Source organism: Ambystoma mexicanum, chromosome 5q, assembly GCF_040938575.1.
Source record: "Ambystoma mexicanum isolate Mex_15411 chromosome 5q, UKY_AmexF1_1, whole genome shotgun sequence".
Lineage (NCBI taxonomy): Eukaryota > Metazoa > Chordata > Amphibia > Caudata > Ambystomatidae > Ambystoma > Ambystoma mexicanum.
In genome coordinates, this window is record NC_090933.1 from 528,328,465 (window position 1) to 528,348,147 (window position 19,683).

General features: G+C 50.6%; 26 non-coding genes across 26 annotated transcripts; 12 read left to right on the forward strand and 14 right to left on the reverse strand.

The window, feature by feature from the left end:
- Positions 1–398: 398 nt before the first annotated feature.
- Positions 399–471, reverse strand: TRNAA-AGC (transfer RNA alanine (anticodon AGC)). Its single transcript has one exon. It is a non-coding gene; the product is annotated as a tRNA-Ala (tRNA).
- Positions 472–1,165: 694 nt separating this feature from the next.
- On the forward strand, positions 1,166–1,238 carry TRNAR-CCU (transfer RNA arginine (anticodon CCU)). The gene has a single exon. It is a non-coding gene; the product is annotated as a tRNA-Arg (tRNA).
- Positions 1,239–1,838: 600 nt separating this feature from the next.
- On the reverse strand, positions 1,839–1,911 carry TRNAA-AGC (transfer RNA alanine (anticodon AGC)). Its single transcript has one exon. It is a non-coding gene; the product is annotated as a tRNA-Ala (tRNA).
- A 694-nt stretch (positions 1,912–2,605) lies between these two features.
- TRNAR-CCU (transfer RNA arginine (anticodon CCU)) lies at positions 2,606–2,678 on the forward strand. Its single transcript has one exon. It is a non-coding gene; the product is annotated as a tRNA-Arg (tRNA).
- A 600-nt stretch (positions 2,679–3,278) lies between these two features.
- TRNAA-AGC (transfer RNA alanine (anticodon AGC)) lies at positions 3,279–3,351 on the reverse strand. The gene has a single exon. It is a non-coding gene; the product is annotated as a tRNA-Ala (tRNA).
- Positions 3,352–4,045: 694 nt separating this feature from the next.
- On the forward strand, positions 4,046–4,118 carry TRNAR-CCU (transfer RNA arginine (anticodon CCU)). Its single transcript has one exon. It is a non-coding gene; the product is annotated as a tRNA-Arg (tRNA).
- Positions 4,119–4,718: 600 nt separating this feature from the next.
- TRNAA-AGC (transfer RNA alanine (anticodon AGC)) lies at positions 4,719–4,791 on the reverse strand. The gene has a single exon. It is a non-coding gene; the product is annotated as a tRNA-Ala (tRNA).
- Positions 4,792–6,158: 1,367 nt separating this feature from the next.
- Positions 6,159–6,231, reverse strand: TRNAA-AGC (transfer RNA alanine (anticodon AGC)). Its single transcript has one exon. It is a non-coding gene; the product is annotated as a tRNA-Ala (tRNA).
- Positions 6,232–6,925: 694 nt separating this feature from the next.
- TRNAR-CCU (transfer RNA arginine (anticodon CCU)) lies at positions 6,926–6,998 on the forward strand. The gene has a single exon. It is a non-coding gene; the product is annotated as a tRNA-Arg (tRNA).
- A 600-nt stretch (positions 6,999–7,598) lies between these two features.
- On the reverse strand, positions 7,599–7,671 carry TRNAA-AGC (transfer RNA alanine (anticodon AGC)). Its single transcript has one exon. It is a non-coding gene; the product is annotated as a tRNA-Ala (tRNA).
- A 694-nt stretch (positions 7,672–8,365) lies between these two features.
- Positions 8,366–8,438, forward strand: TRNAR-CCU (transfer RNA arginine (anticodon CCU)). The gene has a single exon. It is a non-coding gene; the product is annotated as a tRNA-Arg (tRNA).
- A 600-nt stretch (positions 8,439–9,038) lies between these two features.
- Positions 9,039–9,111, reverse strand: TRNAA-AGC (transfer RNA alanine (anticodon AGC)). Its single transcript has one exon. It is a non-coding gene; the product is annotated as a tRNA-Ala (tRNA).
- A 694-nt stretch (positions 9,112–9,805) lies between these two features.
- On the forward strand, positions 9,806–9,878 carry TRNAR-CCU (transfer RNA arginine (anticodon CCU)). Its single transcript has one exon. It is a non-coding gene; the product is annotated as a tRNA-Arg (tRNA).
- Positions 9,879–10,478: 600 nt separating this feature from the next.
- On the reverse strand, positions 10,479–10,551 carry TRNAA-AGC (transfer RNA alanine (anticodon AGC)). The gene has a single exon. It is a non-coding gene; the product is annotated as a tRNA-Ala (tRNA).
- Positions 10,552–11,245: 694 nt separating this feature from the next.
- TRNAR-CCU (transfer RNA arginine (anticodon CCU)) lies at positions 11,246–11,318 on the forward strand. Its single transcript has one exon. It is a non-coding gene; the product is annotated as a tRNA-Arg (tRNA).
- Positions 11,319–11,918: 600 nt separating this feature from the next.
- On the reverse strand, positions 11,919–11,991 carry TRNAA-AGC (transfer RNA alanine (anticodon AGC)). Its single transcript has one exon. It is a non-coding gene; the product is annotated as a tRNA-Ala (tRNA).
- A 1,177-nt stretch (positions 11,992–13,168) lies between these two features.
- TRNAR-UCU (transfer RNA arginine (anticodon UCU)) lies at positions 13,169–13,241 on the forward strand. The gene has a single exon. It is a non-coding gene; the product is annotated as a tRNA-Arg (tRNA).
- A 600-nt stretch (positions 13,242–13,841) lies between these two features.
- TRNAA-AGC (transfer RNA alanine (anticodon AGC)) lies at positions 13,842–13,914 on the reverse strand. The gene has a single exon. It is a non-coding gene; the product is annotated as a tRNA-Ala (tRNA).
- A 694-nt stretch (positions 13,915–14,608) lies between these two features.
- Positions 14,609–14,681, forward strand: TRNAR-CCU (transfer RNA arginine (anticodon CCU)). Its single transcript has one exon. It is a non-coding gene; the product is annotated as a tRNA-Arg (tRNA).
- A 600-nt stretch (positions 14,682–15,281) lies between these two features.
- TRNAA-AGC (transfer RNA alanine (anticodon AGC)) lies at positions 15,282–15,354 on the reverse strand. The gene has a single exon. It is a non-coding gene; the product is annotated as a tRNA-Ala (tRNA).
- Positions 15,355–16,048: 694 nt separating this feature from the next.
- Positions 16,049–16,121, forward strand: TRNAR-CCU (transfer RNA arginine (anticodon CCU)). The gene has a single exon. It is a non-coding gene; the product is annotated as a tRNA-Arg (tRNA).
- A 600-nt stretch (positions 16,122–16,721) lies between these two features.
- Positions 16,722–16,794, reverse strand: TRNAA-AGC (transfer RNA alanine (anticodon AGC)). Its single transcript has one exon. It is a non-coding gene; the product is annotated as a tRNA-Ala (tRNA).
- A 694-nt stretch (positions 16,795–17,488) lies between these two features.
- TRNAR-CCU (transfer RNA arginine (anticodon CCU)) lies at positions 17,489–17,561 on the forward strand. Its single transcript has one exon. It is a non-coding gene; the product is annotated as a tRNA-Arg (tRNA).
- A 600-nt stretch (positions 17,562–18,161) lies between these two features.
- On the reverse strand, positions 18,162–18,234 carry TRNAA-AGC (transfer RNA alanine (anticodon AGC)). The gene has a single exon. It is a non-coding gene; the product is annotated as a tRNA-Ala (tRNA).
- Positions 18,235–18,928: 694 nt separating this feature from the next.
- On the forward strand, positions 18,929–19,001 carry TRNAR-CCU (transfer RNA arginine (anticodon CCU)). Its single transcript has one exon. It is a non-coding gene; the product is annotated as a tRNA-Arg (tRNA).
- Positions 19,002–19,601: 600 nt separating this feature from the next.
- TRNAA-AGC (transfer RNA alanine (anticodon AGC)) lies at positions 19,602–19,674 on the reverse strand. The gene has a single exon. It is a non-coding gene; the product is annotated as a tRNA-Ala (tRNA).
- Between the last annotated feature and the right edge of the window lie 9 nt (positions 19,675–19,683).

Below are 19,683 nucleotides of genomic sequence, written 5' to 3' on the forward strand. Positions count from 1 at the left end.
CAGGGAAAATATGCTTTCTGGAATCAGAGCTCCTGCAGACAGGGCTCACTCTTCTGCCAGCTCCGACCTGCTCCGATGAAAACGAAATAAAAGAGCAAAGGCTGCGCACTTTGAACCAATTATTCGAAGCATCGTATTGAAATGAAATAAAAGGTTAACAGCCCTGGGTGGCATCAAAGTGGAATTTCCTGAATATGTCACCAATGCCATGCAATGCGCCTGTTGCACAGTATCACGCCTGTTGCCGGCCCTCGCGCGGATGACTCTTTGGGATAGCAGAAAGTGGACGGAAGACTTTTAGGATGATAGTAAAAAAAACAGAAGCGAGCACATGACTTTATTTGCGACGATTGGCGAGTTTTGAATAAAATAGTGAAAATGAAGAAAAAGCGTCTTGCTGGAGAATGCGGGCATCGATCCCGCTACCTCTCGCATGCTAAGCGAGCGCTCTACCATCTGAGCTAATTCCCCTCCTCCTCGAAGGCTCTCGATACACTGCTTCAGAGCTGAAGCACAGTCTCCGGCTCACACTTGCTTGGCTGTCCAGGGACCTGTAGTGCATAAAGCCCTTTCTCTTCATCTGCCGCAGAGGAAATCACAATCTCACCCCTTTGCCCAAAACAAAATACCTTCAGTGGAGCTACAAGTAAAGCTGCAGATGGCCATCCATTGCAACGAGGATTGGCCAACCAGGTATTAATAGCAGAGTGACTCCACTGCCACGCCCTTTCACGCTGGACCTGCGCTTGTGATCAAGAGGCTGCACGCCAGTCCCATAGACCCGAGAGCCCAATTGAAAAGGTGCTTGCTTCTCACTTTATTTCTCTCGCTATTTCTTGCTGTTTTAGGCCGCTGACACGCCGCCTGCAGCCAAAGGACCAGCGCTGGAGTGCCCTTTGTCATTTTTACCAGCTGGCCATATTTTACAATCGAGCGTCAGAATACCAAACAGGTAAGAGTTAGGTCTGGGAATTGAGTCCACTTTCCATCGTGTGTCCCATAAAGCGGAAGTGTCCAGCCGAGTGCAAGCAGGTGCCTTTTGCCCGCGTGTGCTGGGACACTGCAGCTTTGGACGTGAGCCAACTTGCCCTTTTCAGTGGGCCAGTACCTGTGACTCCAGTGAGAGAAGAGGAAAAGAAAGAACTTTCCCCTTCTCTGTCGAGTGGCCCCAGTGGCCTAATGGATAAGGCACTGGCCTCCTAAGCCAGGGATTGTGGGTTCGAGTCCCATCTGGGGTGGTTCGTGGCATTTTGTTCACACTTCTGCCAAAGCATGCAAAAGGTTTTTGCGGTAGTAGGGGGTGGGCGCAGGCTAGTACTTTGCTGGGCGCTGTGAAGTCCAGAACGTGCTCTGCTGGTAGCAGACTTTAAATGCCGGGAGACTGCAGAGTGTAGCAACGCCTCATGTCAGCGAAGAGACACAGATGAGTGGTAAGAAAGACAGGGAAAATATGCTTTCTGGAATCAGAGCTCCTGCAGACAGGGCTCACTCTTCTGCCAGCTCCGACCTACTCCGATGAAAACGAAATAAAAGAGCAAAGGCTGCGCACTTTGAACCAATTATTCGAAGCATCGTATTGAAATGAAATAAAAGGTTAACAGCCCTGGGTGGCATCAAAGTGGAATTTCCTGAATATGTCACCAATGCCATGCAATGCGCCTGTTGCACAGTATCACGCCTGTTGCCGGCCCTCGCGCGGGTGACTCTTTGGGATAGCAGAAAGTGGACGGAAGACTTTTAGGATGATAGTAAAAAAAACAGAAGCGAGCACATGACTTTATTTGCGACGATTGGCGAGTTTTGAATAAAATAGTGAAAATGAAGAAAAAGCGTCTTGCTGGAGAATGCGGGCATCGATCCCGCTACCTCTCGCATGCTAAGCGAGCGCTCTACCATCTGAGCTAATTCCCCTCCTCCTCGAAGGCTCTCGATACACTGCTTCAGAGCTGAAGCACAGTCTCCGGCTCACACCTGCTTGGCTGTCCAGGGACCTGTAGTGCATAAAGCCCTTTCTCTTCATCTGCCGCAGAGGAAATCACAATCTCACCCCTTTGCCCAAAACAAAATACCTTCAGTGGAGCTACAAGTAAAGCTGCAGATGGCCATCCATTGCAACGAGGATTGGCCAACCAGGTATTAATAGCAGAGTGACTCCACTGCCACGCCCTTTCACGCTGGACCTGCGCTTGTGATCAAGAGGCTGCACGCCAGTCCCATAGACCCGAGAGCCCAATTGAAAAGGTGCTTGCTTCTCACTTTATTTCTCTCGCTATTTCTTGCTGTTTTAGGCCGCTGACACGCCGCCTGCAGCCAAAGGACCAGCGCTGGAGTGCCCTTTGTCATTTTTACCAGCTGGCCATATTTTACAATCGAGCGTCAGAATACCAAACAGGTAAGAGTTAGGTCTGGGAATTGAGTCCACTTTCCATCGTGTGTCCCATAAAGCGGAAGTGTCCAGCCGAGTGCAAGCAGGTGCCTTTTGCCCGCGTGTGCTGGGACACTGCAGCTTTGGACGTGAGCCAACTTGCCCTTTTCAGTGGGCCAGTACCCGTGACTCCAGTGAGAGAAGAGGAAAAGAAGGAACTTTCCCCTTCTCTGTCGAGTGGCCCCAGTGGCCTAATGGATAAGGCACTGGCCTCCTAAGCCAGGGATTGTGGGTTCGAGTCCCATCTGGGGTGGTTCGTGGCATTTTGTTCACACTTCTGCCAAAGCATGCAAAAGGTTTTTGCGGTAGTAGGGGGTGGGCGCAGGCTAGTACTTTGCTGGGCGCTGTGAAGTCCAGAACGTGCTCTGCTGGTAGCAGACTTTAAATGCCGGGAGACTGCAGAGTGTAGCAACCCCTCATGTCAGCGAAGAGACACAGATGAGTGGTAAGAAAGACAGGGAAAATATGCTTTCTGGAATCAGAGCTCCTGCAGACAGGGCTCACTCTTCTGCCAGCTCCGACCTGCTCCGATGAAAACGAAATAAAAGAGCAAAGGCTGCGCACTTTGAACCAATTATTCGAAGCATCGTATTGAAATGAAATAAAAGGTTAACAGCCCTGGGTGGCATCAAAGTGGAATTTCCTGAATATGTCACCAATGCCATGCAATGCGCCTGTTGCACAGTATCACGCCTGTTGCCGGCCCTCGCGCGGATGACTCTTTGGGATAGCAGAAAGTGGACGGAAGACTTTTAGGATGATAGTAAAAAAAACAGAAGCGAGCACATGACTTTATTTGCGACGATTGGCGAGTTTTGAATAAAATAGTGAAAATGAAGTAAAAGCGTCTTGCTGGAGAATGCGGGCATCGATCCCGCTACCTCTCGCATGCTAAGCGAGCGCTCTACCATCTGAGCTAATTCCCCTCCTCCTCGAAGGCTCTCGATACACTGCTTCAGAGCTGAAGCACAGTCTCCGGCTCACACTTGCTTGGCTGTCCAGGGACCTGTAGTGCATAAAGCCCTTTCTCTTCATCTGCCGCAGAGGAAATCACAATCTCACCCCTTTGCCCAAAACAAAATACCTTCAGTGGAGCTACAAGTAAAGCTGCAGATGGCCATCCATTGCAACGAGGATTGGCCAACCAGGTATTAATAGCAGAGTGACTCCACTGCCACGCCCTTTCACGCTGGACCTGCGCTTGTGATCAAGAGGCTGCACGCCAGTCCCATAGACCCGAGAGCCCAATTGAAAAGGTGCTTGCTTCTCACTTTATTTCTCTCGCTATTTCTTGCTGTTTTAGGCCGCTGACACGCCGCCTGCAGCCAAAGGACCAGCGCTGGAGTGCCCTTTGTCATTTTTACCAGCTGGCCATATTTTACAATCGAGCGTCAGAATACCAAACAGGTAAGAGTTAGGTCTGGGAATTGAGTCCACTTTCCATCGTGTGTCCCATAAAGCGGAAGTGTCCAGCCGAGTGCAAGCAGGTGCCTTTTGCCCGCGTGTGCTGGGACACTGCAGCTTTGGACGTGAGCCAACTTGCCCTTTTCAGTGGGCCAGTACCCGTGACTCCAGTGAGAGAAGAGGAAAAGAAAGAACTTTCCCCTTCTCTGTCGAGTGGCCCCAGTGGCCTAATGGATAAGGCACTGGCCTCCTAAGCCAGGGATTGTGGGTTCGATTCCCATCTGGGGTGGTTCGTGACATTTTGTTCACACTTCTGCCAAAGCATGCAAAAGGTTTTTGCGGTAGTAGGGGGTGGGCGCAGGCTAGTACTTTGCTGGGCGCTGTGAAGTCCAGAACGTGCTCTGCTGGTAGCAGACTTTAAATGCCGGGAGACTGCAGAGTGTAGCAACGCCTCATGTCAGCGAAGAGACACAGATGAGTGGTAAGAAAGACAGGGAAAATATGCTTTCTGGAATCAGAGCTCCTGCAGACAGGGCTCACTCTTCTGCCAGCTCCGACCTGCTCCGATGAAAACGAAATAAAAGAGCAAAGGCTGCGCACTTTGAACCAATTATTCGAAGCATCGTATTGAAATGAAATAAAAGGTTAACAGCCCTGGGTGGCATCAAAGTGGAATTTCCTGAATATGTCACCAATGCCATGCAATGCGCCTGTTGCACAGTATCACGCCTGTTGCCGGCCCTCGCGCGGATGACTCTTTGGGATAGCAGAAAGTGGACGGAAGACTTTTAGGATGATAGTAAAAAAAACAGAAGCGAGCACATGACTTTATTTGCGACGATTGGCGAGTTTTGAATAAAATAGTGAAAATGAAGAAAAAGCGTCTTGCTGGAGAATGCGGGCATCGATCCCGCTACCTCTCGCATGCTAAGCGAGCGCTCTACCATCTGAGCTAATTCCCCTCCTCCTCGAAGGCTCTCGATACACTGCTTCAGAGCTGAAGCACAGTCTCCGGCTCACACTTGCTTGGCTGTCCAGGGACCTGTAGTGCATAAAGCCCTTTCTCTTCATCTGCCGCAGAGGAAATCACAATCTCACTCCTTTGCCCAAAACAAAATACCTTCAGTGGAGCTACAAGTAAAGCTGCAGATGGCCATCCATTGCAACGAGGATTGGCCAACCAGGTATTAATAGCAGAGTGACTCCACTGCCACGCCCTTTCACGCTGGACCTGCGCTTGTGATCAAGAGGCTGCACGCCAGTCCCATAGACCCGAGAGCCCAATTGAAAAGGTGCTTGCTTCTCACTTTATTTCTCTCGCTATTTCTTGCTGTTTTAGGCCGCTGACACGCCGCCTGCAGCCAAAGGACCAGCGCTGGAGTGCCCTTTGTCATTTTTACCAGCTGGCCATATTTTACAATCGAGCGTCAGAATACCAAACAGGTAAGAGTTAGGTCTGGGAATTGAGTCCACTTTCCATCGTGTGTCCCATAAAGCGGAAGTGTCCAGCCGAGTGCAAGCAGGTGCCTTTTGCCCGCGTGTGCTGGGACACTGCAGCTTTGGACGTGAGCCAACTTGCCCTTTTCAGTGGGCCAGTACCCGTGACTCCAGTGAGAGAAGAGGAAAAGAAAGAACTTTCCCCTTCTCTGTTGAGTGGCCCCAGTGGCCTAATGGATAAGGCACTGGCCTCTTAAGCCAGGGATTGTGGGTTCGAGTCCCATCTGGGGTGGTTCGTGGCATTTTGTTCACACTTCTGCCAAAGCATGCAAAAGGTTTTTGCGGTAGTAGGGGGTGGGCGCAGGCTAGTACTTTGCTGGGCGCTGTGAAGTCCAGAACGTGCTCTGCTGGTAGCAGACTTTAAATGCCGGGAGACTGCAGAGTGTAGCAACGCCTCATGTCAGCGAAGAGACACAGATGAGTGGTAAGAAAGACAGGGAAAATATGCTTTCTGGAATCAGAGCTCCTGCAGACAGGGCTCACTCTTCTGCCAGCTCCGACCTGCTCCGATGAAAACGAAATAAAAGAGCAAAGGCTGCGCACTTTGAACCAATTATTCGAAGCATCGTATTGAAATGAAATAAAAGGTTAACAGCCCTGGGTGGCATCAAAGTGGAATTTCCTGAATATGTCACCAATGCCATGCAATGCGCCTGTTGCACAGTATCACGCCTGTTGCCGGCCCTCGCGCGGGTGACTCTTTGGGATAGCAGAAAGTGGACGGAAGACTTTTAGGATGATAGTAAAAAAAACAGAAGCGAGCACATGACTTTATTTGCGACGATTGGCGAGTTTTGAATAAAATAGTGAAAATGAAGAAAAAGCGTCTTGCTGGAGAATGCGGGCATCGATCCCGCTACCTCTCGCATGCTAAGCGAGCGCTCTACCATCTGAGCTAATTCCCCTCCTCCTCGAAGGCTCTCGATACACTGCTTCAGAGCTGAAGCACAGTCTCCGGCTCACACCTGCTTGGCTGTCCAGGGACCTGTAGTGCATAAAGCCCTTTCTCTTCATCTGCCGCAGAGGAAATCACAATCTCACCCCTTTGCCCAAAACAAAATACCTTCAGTGGAGCTACAAGTAAAGCTGCAGATGGCCATCCATTGCAACGAGGATTGGCCAACCAGGTATTAATAGCAGAGTGACTCCACTGCCACGCCCTTTCACGCTGGACCTGCGCTTGTGATCAAGAGGCTGCACGCCAGTCCCATAGACCCGAGAGCCCAATTGAAAAGGTGCTTGCTTCTCACTTTATTTCTCTCGCTATTTCTTGCTGTTTTAGGCCGCTGACACGCCGCCTGCAGCCAAAGGACCAGCGCTGGAGTGCCCTTTGTCATTTTTACCAGCTGGCCATATTTTACAATCGAGCGTCAGAATACCAAACAGGTAAGAGTTAGGTCTGGGAATTGAGTCCACTTTCCATCGTGTGTCCCATAAAGCGGAAGTGTCCAGCCGAGTGCAAGCAGGTGCCTTTTGCCCGCGTGTGCTGGGACACTGCAGCTTTGGACGTGAGCCAACTTGCCCTTTTCAGTGGGCCAGTACCCGTGACTCCAGTGAGAGAAGAGGAAAAGAAAGAACTTTCCCCTTCTCTGTCGAGTGGCCCCAGTGGCCTAATGGATAAGGCACTGGCCTCCTAAGCCAGGGATTGTGGGTTCGAGTCCCATCTGGGGTGGTTCGTGGCATTTTGTTCACACTTCTGCCAAAGCATGCAAAAGGTTTTTGCGGTAGTAGGGGGTGGGCGCAGGCTAGTACTTTGCTGGGCGCTGTGAAGTCCAGAACGTGCTCTGCTGGTAGCAGACTTTAAATGCCGGGAGACTGCAGAGTGTAGCAACGCCTCATGTCAGCGAAGAGACACAGATGAGTGGTAAGAAAGACAGGGAAAATATGCTTTCTGGAATCAGAGCTCCTGCAGACAGGGCTCACTCTTCTGCCAGCTCCGACCTGCTCCGATGAAAACGAAATAAAAGAGCAAAGGCTGCGCACTTTGAACCAATTATTCGAAGCATCGTATTGAAATGAAATAAAAGGTTAACAGCCCTGGGTGGCATCAAAGTGGAATTTCCTGAATATGTCACCAATGCCATGCAATGCGCCTGTTGCACAGTATCACGCCTGTTGCCGGCCCTCGCGCGGGTGACTCTTTGGGATAGCAGAAAGTGGACGGAAGACTTTTAGGATGATAGTAAAAAAAACAGAAGCGAGCACATGACTTTATTTGCGACGATTGGCGAGTTTTGAATAAAATAGTGAAAATGAAGAAAAAGCGTCTTGCTGGAGAATGCGGGCATCGATCCCGCTACCTCTCGCATGCTAAGCGAGCGCTCTACCATCTGAGCTAATTCCCCTCCTCCTCGAAGGCTCTCGATACACTGCTTCAGAGCTGAAGCACAGTCTCCGGCTCACACCTGCTTGGCTGTCCAGGGACCTGTAGTGCATAAAGCCCTTTCTCTTCATCTGCCGCAGAGGAAATCACAATCTCACCCCTTTGCCCAAAACAAAATACCTTCAGTGGAGCTACAAGTAAAGCTGCAGATGGCCATCCATTGCAACGAGGATTGGCCAACCAGGTATTAATAGCAGAGTGACTCCACTGCCACGCCCTTTCACGCTGGACCTGCGCTTGTGATCAAGAGGCTGCACGCCAGTCCCATAGACCCGAGAGCCCAATTGAAAAGGTGCTTGCTTCTCACTTTATTTCTCTCGCTATTTCTTGCTGTTTTAGGCCGCTGACACGCCGCCTGCAGCCAAAGGACCAGCGCTGGAGTGCCCTTTGTCATTTTTACCAGCTGGCCATATTTTACAATCGAGCGTCAGAATACCAAACAGGTAAGAGTTAGGTCTGGGAATTGAGTCCACTTTCCATCGTGTGTCCCATAAAGCGGAAGTGTCCAGCCGAGTGCAAGCAGGTGCCTTTTGCCCGCGTGTGCTGGGACACTGCAGCTTTGGACGTGAGCCAACTTGCCCTTTTCAGTGGGCCAGTACCCGTGACTCCAGTGAGAGAAGAGGAAAAGAAAGAACTTTCCCCTTCTCTGTCGAGTGGCCCCAGTGGCCTAATGGATAAGGCACTGGCCTCCTAAGCCAGGGATTGTGGGTTCGAGTCCCATCTGGGGTGGTTCGTGGCATTTTGTTCACACTTCTGCCAAAGCATGCAAAAGGTTTTTGCGGTAGTAGGGGGTGGGCGCAGGCTAGTACTTTGCTGGGCGCTGTGAAGTCCAGAACGTGCTCTGCTGGTAGCAGACTTTAAATGCCGGGAGACTGCAGAGTGTAGCAACGCCTCATGTCAGCGAAGAGACACAGATGAGTGGTAAGAAAGACAGGGAAAATATGCTTTCTGGAATCAGAGCTCCTGCAGACAGGGCTCACTCTTCTGCCAGCTCCGACCTGCTCCGATGAAAACGAAATAAAAGAGCAAAGGCTGCGCACTTTGAACCAATTATTCGAAGCATCGTATTGAAATGAAATAAAAGGTTAACAGCCCTGGGTGGCATCAAAGTGGAATTTCCTGAATATGTCACCAATGCCATGCAATGCGCCTGTTGCACAGTATCACGCCTGTTGCCGGCCCTCGCGCGGTTGACTCTTTGGGATAGCAGAAAGTGGACGGAAGACTTTTAGGATGATAGTAAAAAAAACAGAAGCGAGCACATGACTTTATTTGCGACGATTGGCGAGTTTTGAATAAAATAGTGAAAATGAAGAAAAAGTGTCTTGCTGGAGAATGCGGGCATCGATCCCGCTACCTCTCGCATGCTAAGCGAGCGCTCTACCATCTGAGCTAATTCCCCTCCTCCTCGAAGGCTCTCGATACACTGCTTCAGAGCTGAAGCACAGTCTCCGGCTCACACCTGCTTGGCTGTCCAGGGACCTGTAGTGCATAAAGCCCTTTCTCTTCATCTGCCGCAGAGGAAATCACAATCTCACCCCTTTGCCCAAAACAAAATACCTTCAGTGGAGCTACAAGTAAAGCTGCAGATGGCCATCCATTGCAACGAGGATTGGCCAACCAGGTATTAATAGCAGAGTGACTCCACTGCCACGCCCTTTCACGCTGGACCTGCGCTTGTGATCAAGAGGCTGCACGCCAGTCCCATAGACCCGAGAGCCCAATTGAAAAGGTGCTTGCTTCTCACTTTATTTCTCTCGCTATTTCTTGCTGTTTTAGGCCGCTGACACGCCGCCTGCAGCCAAAGGACCAGCGCTGGAGTGCCCTTTGTCATTTTTACCAGCTGGCCATATTTTACAATCGAGCGTCAGAATACCAAACAGGTAAGAGTTAGGTCTGGGAATTGAGTCCACTTTCCATCGTGTGTCCCATAAAGCGGAAGTGTCCAGCCGAGTGCAAGCAGGTGCCTTTTGCCCGCGTGTGCTGGGACACTGCAGCTTTGGACGTGAGCCAACTTGCCCTTTTCAGTGGGCCAGTACCCGTGACTCCAGTGAGAGAAGAGGAAAAGAAAGAACTTTCCCCTTCTCTGTCGAGTGGCCCCAGTGGCCTAATGGATAAGGCACTGGCCTCCTAAGCCAGGGATTGTGGGTTCGAGTCCCATCTGGGGTGGTTCGTGGCATTTTGTTCACACTTCTGCCAAAGCATGCAAAAGGTTTTTGCGGTAGTAGGGGGTGGGCGCAGGCTAGTACTTTGCTGGGCGCTGTGAAGTCCAGAACGTGCTCTGCTGGTAGCAGACTTTAAATGCCGGGAGACTGCAGAGTGTAGCAACGCCTCATGTCAGCGAAGAGACACAGATGAGTGGTAAGAAAGACAGGGAAAATATGCTTTCTGGAATCAGAGCTCCTGCAGACAGGGCTCACTCTTCTGCCAGCTCCGACCTGCTCCGATGAAAACGAAATAAAAGAGCAAAGGCTGCGCACTTTGAACCAATTATTCGAAGCATCGTATTGAAATGAAATAAAAGGTTAACAGCCCTGGGTGGCATCAAAGTGGAATTTCCTGAATATGTCACCAATGCCATGCAATGCGCCTGTTGCACAGTATCACGCCTGTTGCCGGCCCTCGCGCGGATGACTCTTTGGGATAGCAGAAAGTGGACGGAAGACTTTTAGGATGATAGTAAAAAAAACAGAAGCGAGCACATGACTTTATTTGCGACGATTGGCGAGTTTTGAATAAAATAGTGAAAATGAAGAAAAAGCGTCTTGCTGGAGAATGCGGGCATCGATCCCGCTACCTCTCGCATGCTAAGCGAGCGCTCTACCATCTGAGCTAATTCCCCTCCTCTTCGAAGGCTCTCGATACACTGCTTCAGAGCTGAAGCACAGTCTCCGGCTCACACCTGCTTGGCTGTCCAGGGACCTGTAGTGCATAAAGCCCTTTCTCTTCATCTGCCGCAGAGGAAATCACAATCTCACCCCTTTGCCCAAAACAAAATACCTTCAGTGGAGCTACAAGTAAAGCTGCAGATGGCCATCCATTGCAACGAGGATTGGCCAACCAGGTATTAATAGCAGAGTGACTCCACTGCCACGCCCTTTCACGCTGGACCTGCGCTTGTGATCAAGAGGCTGCACGCCAGTCCCATAGACCCGAGAGCCCAATTGAAAAGGTGCTTGCTTCTCACTTTATTTCTCTCGCTATTTCTTGCTGTTTTAGGCCGCTGACACGCCGCCTGCAGCCAAAGGACCAGCGCTGGAGTGCCCTTTGTCATTTTTACCAGCTGGCCATATTTTACAATCGAGCGTCAGAATACCAAACAGGTAAGAGTTAGGTCTGGGAATTGAGTCCACTTTCCATCGTGTGTCCCATAAAGCGGAAGTGTCCAGCCGAGTGCAAGCAGGTGCCTTTTGCCCGCGTGTGCTGGGACACTGCAGCTTTGGACGTGAGCCAACTTGCCCTTTTCAGTGGGCCAGTACCCGTGACTCCAGTGAGAGAAGAGGAAAAGAAAGAACTTTCCCCTTCTCTGTCGAGTGGCCCCAGTGGCCTAATGGATAAGGCACTGGCCTCCTAAGCCAGGGATTGTGGGTTCGAGTCCCATCTGGGGTGGTTCGTGGCATTTTGTTCACACTTCTGCCAAAGCATGCAAAAGGTTTTTGCGGTAGTAGGGGGTGGGCGCAGGCTAGTACTTTGCTGGGCGCTGTGAAGTCCAGAACGTGCTCTGCTGGTAGCAGACTTTAAATGCCGGGAGACTGCAGAGTGTAGCAACGCCTCATGTCAGCGAAGAGACACAGATGAGTGGTAAGAAAGACAGGGAAAATATGCTTTCTGGAATCAGAGCTCCTGCAGACAGGGCTCACTCTTCTGCCAGCTCCGACCTGCTCCGATGAAAACGAAATAAAAGAGCAAAGGCTGCGCACTTTGAACCAATTATTCGAAGCATCGTATTGAAATGAAATAAAAGGTTAACAGCCCTGGGTGGCATCAAAGTGGAATTTCCTGAATATGTCACCAATGCCATGCAATGCGCCTGTTGCACAGTATCACGCCTGTTGCCGGCCCTCGCGCGGATGACTCTTTGGGATAGCAGAAAGTGGACGGAAGACTTTTAGGATGATAGTAAAAAAAACAGAAGCGAGCACATGACTTTATTTGCGACGATTGGCGAGTTTTGAATAAAATAGTGAAAATGAAGTAAAAGCGTCTTGCTGGAGAATGCGGGCATCGATCCCGCTACCTCTCGCATGCTAAGCGAGCGCTCTACCATCTGAGCTAATTCCCCTCCTCCTCGAAGGCTCTCGATACACTGCTTCAGAGCTGAAGCACAGTCTCCGGCTCACACTTGCTTGGCTGTCCAGGGACCTGTAGTGCATAAAGCCCTTTCTCTTCATCTGCCGCAGAGGAAATCACAATCTCACCCCTTTGCCCAAAACAAAATACCTTCAGTGGAGCTACAAGTAAAGCTGCAGATGGCCATCCATTGCAACGAGGATTGGCCAACCAGGTATTAATAGCAGAGTGACTCCACTGCCACGCCCTTTCACGCTGGACCTGCGCTTGTGATCAAGAGGCTGCACGCCAGTCCCATAGACCCGAGAGCCCAATTGAAAAGGTGCTTGCTTCTCACTTTATTTCTCTCGCTATTTCTTGCTGTTTTAGGCCGCTGACACGCCGCCTGCAGCCAAAGGACCAGCGCTGGAGTGCCCTTTGTCATTTTTACCAGCTGGCCATATTTTACAATCGAGCGTCAGAATACCAAACAGGTAAGAGTTAGGTCTGGGAATTGAGTCCACTTTCCATCGTGTGTCCCATAAAGCGGAAGTGTCCAGCCGAGTGCAAGCAGGTGCCTTTTGCCCGCGTGTGCTGGGACACTGCAGCTTTGGACGTGAGCCAACTTGCCCTTTTCAGTGGGCCAGTACCCACCTTCAGTGGAGCTACAAGTAAAGCTGCAGATGGCCATCCATTGCAACGAGGATTGGCCAACCAGGTATTAATAGCAGAGTGACTCCACTGCCACGCCCTTTCACGCTGGACCTGCGCTTGTGATCAAGAGGCTGCACGCCAGTCCCATAGACCCGAGAGCCCAATTGAAAAGGTGCTTGCTTCTCACTTTATTTCTCTCGCTATTTCTTGCTGTTTTAGGCCGCTGACACGCCGCCTGCAGCCAAAGGACCAGCGCTGGAGTGCCCTTTGTCATTTTTACCAGCTGGCCATATTTTACAATCGAGCGTCAGAATACCAAACAGGTAAGAGTTAGGTCTGGGAATTGAGTCCACTTTCCATCGTGTGTCCCATAAAGCGGAAGTGTCCAGCCGAGTGCAAGCAGGTGCCTTTTGCCCGCGTGTGCTGGGACACTGCAGCTTTGGACGTGAGCCAACTTGCCCTTTTCAGTGGGCCAGTACCCGTGACTCCAGTGAGAGAAGAGGAAAAGAAAGAACTTTCCCCTTCTCTGTCGAGTGGCCCCAGTGGCCTAATGGATAAGGCACTGGCCTTCTAAGCCAGGGATTGTGGGTTCGAGTCCCATCTGGGGTGGTTCGTGGCATTTTGTTCACACTTCTGCCAAAGCATGCAAAAGGTTTTTGCGGTAGTAGGGGGTGGGCGCAGGCTAGTACTTTGCTGGGCGCTGTGAAGTCCAGAACGTGCTCTGCTGGTAGCAGACTTTAAATGCCGGGAGACTGCAGAGTGTAGCAACGCCTCATGTCAGCGAAGAGACACAGATGAGTGGTAAGAAAGACAGGGAAAATATGCTTTCTGGAATCAGAGCTCCTGCAGACAGGGCTCACTCTTCTGCCAGCTCCGACCTGCTCCGATGAAAACGAAATAAAAGAGCAAAGGCTGCGCACTTTGAACCAATTATTCGAAGCATCGTATTGAAATGAAATAAAAGGTTAACAGCCCTGGGTGGCATCAAAGTGGAATTTCCTGAATATGTCACCAATGCCATGCAATGCGCCTGTTGCACAGTATCACGCCTGTTGCCGGCCCTCGCGCGGGTGACTCTTTGGGATAGCAGAAAGTGGACGGAAGACTTTTAGGATGATAGTAAAAAAAACAGAAGCGAGCACATGACTTTATTTGCGACGATTGGCGAGTTTTGAATAAAATAGTGAAAATGAAGAAAAAGCATCTTGCTGGAGAATGCGGGCATCGATCCCGCTACCTCTCGCATGCTAAGCGAGCGCTCTACCATCTGAGCTAATTCCCCTCCTCCTCCAAGGCTCTCGATACACTGCTTCAGAGCTGAAGCACAGTCTCCGGCTCACACTTGCTTGGCTGTCCAGGGACCTGTAGTGCATAAAGCCCTTTCTCTTCATCTGCCGCAGAGGAAATCACAATCTCACCCCTTTGCCCAAAACAAAATACCTTCAGTGGAGCTACAAGTAAAGCTGCAGATGGCCATCCATTGCAATGAGGATTGGCCAACCAGGTATTAATAGCAGAGTGACTCCACTGCCACGCCCTTTCACGCTGGACCTGCGCTTGTGATCAAGAGGCTGCACGCCAGTCCCATAGACCCGAGAGCCCAATTGAAAAGGTGCTTGCTTCTCACTTTATTTCTCTCGCTATTTCTTGCTGTTTTAGGCCGCTGACACGCCGCCTGCAGCCAAAGGACCAGCGCTGGAGTGCCCTTTGTCATTTTTACCAGCTGGCCATATTTTACAATCGAGCGTCAGAATACCAAACAGGTAAGAGTTAGGTCTGGGAATTGAGTCCACTTTCCATCGTGTGTCCCATAAAGCGGAAGTGTCCAGCCGAGTGCAAGCAGGTGCCTTTTGCCCGCGTGTGCTGGGACACTGCAGCTTTGGACGTGAGCCAACTTGCCCTTTTCAGTGGGCCAGTACCCGTGACTCCAGTGAGAGAAGAGGAAAAGAAAGAACTTTCCCCTTCTCTGTCGAGTGGCCCCAGTGGCCTAATGGATAAGGCACTGGCCTCCTAAGCCAAGGATTGTGGGTTCGAGTCCCATCTGGGGTGGTTCGTGGCATTTTGTTCACACTTCTGCCAAAGCATGCAAAAGGTTTTTGCGGTAGTAGGGGGTGGGCGCAGGCTAGTACTTTGCTGGGCGCTGTGAAGTCCAGAACGTGCTCTGCTGGTAGCAGACTTTAAATGCCGGGAGACTGCAGAGTGTAGCAACGCCTCATGTCAGCGAAGAGACACAGATGAGTGGTAAGAAAGACAGGGAAAATATGCTTTCTGGAATCAGAGCTCCTGCAGACAGGGCTCACTCTTCTGCCAGCTCCGACCTGCTCCGATGAAAACGAAATAAAAGAGCAAAGGCTGCGCACTTTGAACCAATTATTCGAAGCATCGTATTGAAATGAAATAAAAGGTTAACAGCCCTGGGTGGCATCAAAGTGGAATTTCCTGAATATGTCACCAATGCCATGCAATGCGCCTGTTGCACAGTATCACGCCTGTTGCCGGCCCTCGCGCGGATGACTCTTTGGGATAGCAGAAAGTGGACGGAAGACTTTTAGGATGATAGTAAAAAAAACAGAAGCGAGCACATGACTTTATTTGCGACGATTGGCGAGTTTTGAATAAAATAGTGAAAATGAAGAAAAAGCGTCTTGCTGGAGAATGCGGGCATCGATCCCGCTACCTCTCGCATGCTAAGCGAGCGCTCTACCATCTGAGCTAATTCCCCTCCTCCTCGAAGGCTCTCGATACACTGCTTCAGAGCTGAAGCACAGTCTCCGGCTCACACTTGCTTGGCTGTCCAGGGACCTGTAGTGCATAAAGCCCTTTCTCTTCATCTGCCGCAGAGGAAATCACAATCTCACCCCTTTGCCCAAAACAAAATACCTTCAGTGGAGCTACAAGTAAAGCTGCAGATGGCCATCCATTGCAACGAGGATTGGCCAACCAGGTATTAATAGCAGAGTGACTCCACTGCCACGCCCTTTCACGCTGGACCTGCGCTTGTGATCAAGAGGCTGCACGCCAGTCCCATAGACCCGAGAGCCCAATTGAAAAGGTGCTTGCTTCTCACTTTATTTCTCTCGCTATTTCTTGCTGTTTTAGGCCGCTGACACGCCGCCTGCAGCCAAAGGACCAGCGCTGGAGTGCCCTTTGTCATTTTTACCAGCTGGCCATATTTTACAATCGAGCGTCAGAATACCAAACAGGTAAGAGTTAGGTCTGGGAATTGAGTCCACTTTCCATCGTGTGTCCCATAAAGCGGAAGTGTCCAGCCGAGTGCAAGCAGGTGCCTTTTGCCCGCGTGTGCTGGGACACTGCAGCTTTGGACGTGAGCCAACTTGCCCTTTTCAGTGGGCCAGTACCTGTGACTCCAGTGAGAGAAGAGGAAAAGAAAGAACTTTCCCCTTCTCTGTCGAGTGGCCCCAGTGGCCTAATGGATAAGGCACTGGCCTCCTAAGCCAGGGATTGTGGGTTCGAGTCCCATCTGGGGTGGTTCGTGGCATTTTGTTCACACTTCTGCCAAAGCATGCAAAAGGTTTTTGCGGTAGTAGGGGGTGGGCGCAGGCTAGTACTTTGCTGGGCGCTGTGAAGTCCAGAACGTGCTCTGCTGGTAGCAGACTTTAAATGCCGGGAGACTGCAGAGTGTAGCAACGCCTCATGTCAGCGAAGAGACACAGATGAGTGGTAAGAAAGACAGGGAAAATATGCTTTCTGGAATCAGAGCTCCTGCAGACAGGGCTCACTCTTCTGCCAGCTCCGACCTACTCCGATGAAAACGAAATAAAAGAGCAAAGGCTGCGCACTTTGAACCAATTATTCGAAGCATCGTATTGAAATGAAATAAAAGGTTAACAGCCCTGGGTGGCATCAAAGTGGAATTTCCTGAATATGTCACCAATGCCATGCAATGCGCCTGTTGCACAGTATCACGCCTGTTGCCGGCCCTCGCGCGGGTGACTCTTTGGGATAGCAGAAAGTGGACGGAAGACTTTTAGGATGATAGTAAAAAAAACAGAAGCGAGCACATGACTTTATTTGCGACGATTGGCGAGTTTTGAATAAAATAGTGAAAATGAAGAAAAAGCGTCTTGCTGGAGAATGCGGGCATCGATCCCGCTACCTCTCGCATGCTAAGCGAGCGCTCTACCATCTGAGCTAATTCCCCTCCTCCTCGAAGGCTCTCGATACACTGCTTCAGAGCTGAAGCACAGTCTCCGGCTCACACCTGCTTGGCTGTCCAGGGACCTGTAGTGCATAAAGCCCTTTCTCTTCATCTGCCGCAGAGGAAATCACAATCTCACCCCTTTGCCCAAAACAAAATACCTTCAGTGGAGCTACAAGTAAAGCTGCAGATGGCCATCCATTGCAACGAGGATTGGCCAACCAGGTATTAATAGCAGAGTGACTCCACTGCCACGCCCTTTCACGCTGGACCTGCGCTTGTGATCAAGAGGCTGCACGCCAGTCCCATAGACCCGAGAGCCCAATTGAAAAGGTGCTTGCTTCTCACTTTATTTCTCTCGCTATTTCTTGCTGTTTTAGGCCGCTGACACGCCGCCTGCAGCCAAAGGACCAGCGCTGGAGTGCCCTTTGTCATTTTTACCAGCTGGCCATATTTTACAATCGAGCGTCAGAATACCAAACAGGTAAGAGTTAGGTCTGGGAATTGAGTCCACTTTCCATCGTGTGTCCCATAAAGCGGAAGTGTCCAGCCGAGTGCAAGCAGGTGCCTTTTGCCCGCGTGTGCTGGGACACTGCAGCTTTGGACGTGAGCCAACTTGCCCTTTTCAGTGGGCCAGTACCCGTGACTCCAGTGAGAGAAGAGGAAAAGAAGGAACTTTCCCCTTCTCTGTCGAGTGGCCCCAGTGGCCTAATGGATAAGGCACTGGCCTCCTAAGCCAGGGATTGTGGGTTCGAGTCCCATCTGGGGTGGTTCGTGGCATTTTGTTCACACTTCTGCCAAAGCATGCAAAAGGTTTTTGCGGTAGTAGGGGGTGGGCGCAGGCTAGTACTTTGCTGGGCGCTGTGAAGTCCAGAACGTGCTCTGCTGGTAGCAGACTTTAAATGCCGGGAGACTGCAGAGTGTAGCAACCCCTCATGTCAGCGAAGAGACACAGATGAGTGGTAAGAAAGACAGGGAAAATATGCTTTCTGGAATCAGAGCTCCTGCAGACAGGGCTCACTCTTCTGCCAGCTCCGACCTGCTCCGATGAAAACGAAATAAAAGAGCAAAGGCTGCGCACTTTGAACCAATTATTCGAAGCATCGTATTGAAATGAAATAAAAGGTTAACAGCCCTGGGTGGCATCAAAGTGGAATTTCCTGAATATGTCACCAATGCCATGCAATGCGCCTGTTGCACAGTATCACGCCTGTTGCCGGCCCTCGCGCGGATGACTCTTTGGGATAGCAGAAAGTGGACGGAAGACTTTTAGGATGATAGTAAAAAAAACAGAAGCGAGCACATGACTTTATTTGCGACGATTGGCGAGTTTTGAATAAAATAGTGAAAATGAAGTAAAAGCGTCTTGCTGGAGAATGCGGGCATCGATCCCGCTACCTCTCGCATGCTAAGCGAGCGCTCTACCATCTGAGCTAATTCCCCTCCTCCTCGAAGGCTCTCGATACACTGCTTCAGAGCTGAAGCACAGTCTCCGGCTCACACTTGCTTGGCTGTCCAGGGACCTGTAGTGCATAAAGCCCTTTCTCTTCATCTGCCGCAGAGGAAATCACAATCTCACCCCTTTGCCCAAAACAAAATACCTTCAGTGGAGCTACAAGTAAAGCTGCAGATGGCCATCCATTGCAACGAGGATTGGCCAACCAGGTATTAATAGCAGAGTGACTCCACTGCCACGCCCTTTCACGCTGGACCTGCGCTTGTGATCAAGAGGCTGCACGCCAGTCCCATAGACCCGAGAGCCCAATTGAAAAGGTGCTTGCTTCTCACTTTATTTCTCTCGCTATTTCTTGCTGTTTTAGGCCGCTGACACGCCGCCTGCAGCCAAAGGACCAGCGCTGGAGTGCCCTTTGTCATTTTTACCAGCTGGCCATATTTTACAATCGAGCGTCAGAATACCAAACAGGTAAGAGTTAGGTCTGGGAATTGAGTCCACTTTCCATCGTGTGTCCCATAAAGCGGAAGTGTCCAGCCGAGTGCAAGCAGGTGCCTTTTGCCCGCGTGTGCTGGGACACTGCAGCTTTGGACGTGAGCCAACTTGCCCTTTTCAGTGGGCCAGTACCCGTGACTCCAGTGAGAGAAGAGGAAAAGAAAGAACTTTCCCCTTCTCTGTCGAGTGGCCCCAGTGGCCTAATGGATAAGGCACTGGCCTCCTAAGCCAGGGATTGTGGGTTCGATTCCCATCTGGGGTGGTTCGTGACATTTTGTTCACACTTCTGCCAAAGCATGCAAAAGGTTTTTGCGGTAGTAGGGGGTGGGCGCAGGCTAGTACTTTGCTGGGCGCTGTGAAGTCCAGAACGTGCTCTGCTGGTAGCAGACTTTAAATGCCGGGAGACTGCAGAGTGTAGCAACGCCTCATGTCAGCGAAGAGACACAGATGAGTGGTAAGAAAGACAGGGAAAATATGCTTTCTGGAATCAGAGCTCCTGCAGACAGGGCTCACTCTTCTGCCAGCTCCGACCTGCTCCGATGAAAACGAAATAAAAGAGCAAAGGCTGCGCACTTTGAACCAATTATTCGAAGCATCGTATTGAAATGAAATAAAAGGTTAACAGCCCTGGGTGGCATCAAAGTGGAATTTCCTGAATATGTCACCAATGCCATGCAATGCGCCTGTTGCACAGTATCACGCCTGTTGCCGGCCCTCGCGCGGATGACTCTTTGGGATAGCAGAAAGTGGACGGAAGACTTTTAGGATGATAGTAAAAAAAACAGAAGCGAGCACATGACTTTATTTGCGACGATTGGCGAGTTTTGAATAAAATAGTGAAAATGAAGAAAAAGCGTCTTGCTGGAGAATGCGGGCATCGATCCCGCTACCTCTCGCATGCTAAGCGAGCGCTCTACCATCTGAGCTAATTCCCCTCCTCCTCG